Below are 3,446 nucleotides of genomic sequence, written 5' to 3'. Positions count from 1 at the left end.
TGAGAAAGTGGATAAAGAAAAGTTATTTACTTATTCCCATAATACAAGAACTAGGGGTCACCAAATGAAATTAATAGGCAGGTTTAAAACAAATAAAAGGAAGTTCTTCATGCAGCGCACAGTCAACTTGTGGAACTCCTTACTTGAGGAGATTGTGAAGGCTAGGACTATAACAGCGTTTAAAAGAGAACTGAATAAATTCATGGTGGTGAAGTCCATAAATGGCTATTAGCCAGGATGGATAAAGAATGGTGTTCCTAGCCTCTGTTCATCAGAAGATGGAGATGGATGGCAGGAGAGAGATCACTTATGTTCTTATGATGAGAGGACAGGTGCAGATATACAAATGTGATTGAGATGTTTGGCACATGACTGTTGCATCCCCTTTTGCTGATTCAAGTCTATCCCATGCTTTCCCTGCAGCTCTTATCCATCACTCACTACCCTAGAACAGGTCTACACTATAAAGTTTTGCTGGCATTGCTTTGTCAGTCAGGGGTCTGGGAAAAACAAAACAAAACAAAACAAAACAAAACACACTCTTGGTAACATTGCTATGCTGGCAAATCCCCTAGTGTAGACACAGCTATGGAGACAGAATAGTGCTTCTCTCGGCATCATAGGTGCTGACTCTGTAGGTGCAACCAGGGCTGGAGCCACAGCCCCAGACAGGGATCAGTAGTTCCTGAGCAGCCCCATCCCCACAATTCAGCTAGTAAATGGCTGCATTAATCACCTAATAGCTGTTCAACTTTTGTAGCCCCTGGGCCTTGCTTCAGCCCTGGGTGGGGGGTGGGGCCCCTCCTGCAGCAGCCTCAGGGAGCTGCTCCAGCCAGGGTTAAGGTTGGGGATGGGGGAGGCCAGGGTTCGTTCTGCGCTGCAGAAGCCTCACCTGATCAGCAGCAGTGAGACCCTGCTCACCTGGGTCGCCTCGCCTTCTACCTAGCTCTCCTGGACATGCTCCAGCTCCAACAGAGTTTTTCAAAATGTGATTTAAAATCCCTTCCCCTTTCCTCAATTTTCTGTCTCTTGAGTCTTGTGAATGATATCATTTCACTTGTTCTCCTGTTAGCATAGGCTTTATCTGGACTAGCATTTGTCCTCCTGTTGTAATTGATTGTCAATTGCTTGTTAAATGATTGTAAATGCTCATCTAGACTTTGCAAAGTATCAGGACATGGTGGCTCAGCCTCAGGCAAACCACAGAACTTTGTGCCTAAGAACAAACATTTGTGGAGAACTTCAGTTATCAACACAATTAGCATTTACAATCTGTTAGCTCAAATTGTAACAGGACCATCAACTCTAGTCTAGACAAAGCCAAAGCATGAGTCCGCCAGGCTATGCAGGACCTGGATTTTTTAATATTAAAGGAGGCAACATAAATGTGTCTTCCCTCCTCAAAACAAACAAAAACAAAACATCCAGGCCCCCAAATCTTCATGCCTTCTTTACACATCAGAAGAAAATCAAACAAAGGCACAGTCTCAGTTATTGCCCCTGTCATAAACAGATAGTTAAGGGTTAATGCCTCTTTTACCTGTAAAGGGTTAAGAAGCTCAGTAAACCTGGCTGACACCTGACCAGAGGACCAATAAGGGGACAAGATACTTTCAAATCTTGGTGGGAGGGAGTCTTTGTTTGTGCTCTTGTTTGGTGGTGTTTGCTTCTTGGACTAAGAGGACCAGACATCATCCAGCTCTCCAATCTTTCTGAATAGTCTCTCATTTCAAATTGTAAGTAATATCAAGGCAAGGCGATTATTCTATTTTGTTTTCTCAACCTGTAAATTCCTTTTTTGCTGAGAGATGTTACCCTGTTTGCTGTAACTTTGAACCTAAGCTAGAGCGTGGTTCCTCTGGGCTATACGAATTTGATTACCCTGTAAAGTATTGTCCATCTTGATTTTACAAGGGATTTTAACTTCTTCTTAATTAAGTTTTCTTTTTAAGAACTGATTGATTTTTCCTTGTTAAGATCCAAGGGATTGGATCTGATCACAGGGATTGGTGGGAGAAGGAGTGCGGCGATGGTAATTTCCTCTTATTTTAAGATCCAAGGGGTTTGGATCTGTGTTCACCAGGGAATTGGTGAAGTCCCTCAAGGCCACCCAGGGACGGGAGAGTTTTGGGGGGACAGGAAGTGCTCCACACACTGGCTTCTGGATGGTGGCAGTGTACCAGATCTAAGCTAGTAATTAAGCTTAGAAGTGTCCATGCAGGTCCCCACATTTGTACCCTAAAGTTCAGAGTGGAGAAGGAACCTTGACAGCCCCTTTACAGATCACCTTTAAAAATGAAATTATCCTTTACATTCCTAATTCCCCAAAATCAAGGTAACTGCTGACTTTGAGGGCCAGAAAGACTGGATCTGGGTGTGAAAATTTGTCCCTTTCCACTATTGCAAGTACATAAAGAACAGAGTGCTGGGAGAACAGTAGCATAGGTTAGGGTAAGAGAAAGCTGATTAGGCGAAAGAGAGCCACCAAAAAACTCTTGTCTTGAAAATAGCCACAGGGTTGGTTTAGTTGTCAAGATTTTTCAGGTCATTTAAGTTAGATACAGTCCTACTAAAATAATCATGTGATATCCAAATTTTACACTTTTTTTTTTTAACCACATACTTGGGGCTCAAACTATGGCTGTGATCCTGATAGTACTCTGTCAGGATCCATCGTGGTTAATTTCCACCACCCACTTCCCTTTTGGGGCAGCAATAATTAAAAAGCTATTTAGGGACTGGGGTAGAATTTATAGTGCAAATTTAGGTCATTTGATCAAGAGGTTCCCAATGCAAGTCCTCCCCCTACATTATGAGCATCTTAATTTTCAGGTTTCAGAGTGGTAGCCATGTTAGTCTGTATCAGCAAAAAGAACGAGGAGTACTCATTGGAGTCTGTTTGTGAAGTTTTTTTGTTGAAGAATTGCAACTTTTGGGTCTGTAACTGTGTGTCCAGGGAGGTTGAAGTGTTCTGACTGGTTTTTGAATTATAATTCTTAACGTCTGATTTGTGTCCATTTATTATTTTGTGTAGAAACTTCAAAAACAGACTCCAAGGAGAAACTGCAGAACTGGAATTAATTTGCAAACTGGACATCATTAAATTAGGCTTGAATAAAGACAGGGAGTGGATTGGTCATTACACAAACTAAGGACTATTTCCCCAGGCTAACTTTTCCCCCTACTATTACTCGCACCTTCTTGTCAACTGTTTGAAATGGGCCATCCCGATTATCACTACAAAAGTTGTGTTTTCTCCTACTGATAGCCCACCTTAATAGATTTGTTCATTAGAGTTGGTATGGCAACCTCCATCTTTCATGTTCTCTGTGTTTGTATATATCTTCCTACTGTATTTTCCACTCCATGCATCTGAGGAAGTGGGTTTTAGCCCATGAAAGCTTATGCCCAAATAAATTTGTTAGTCTCTAAAGTGCCACAAGTAC

This window comes from Chelonoidis abingdonii, chromosome 17, assembly GCF_003597395.2.
Source record: "Chelonoidis abingdonii isolate Lonesome George chromosome 17, CheloAbing_2.0, whole genome shotgun sequence".
In the NCBI taxonomy this organism is placed as follows: Eukaryota; Metazoa; Chordata; order Testudines; family Testudinidae; genus Chelonoidis; species Chelonoidis abingdonii.
Note: the sequence above shows the minus strand (reverse complement) of the source record.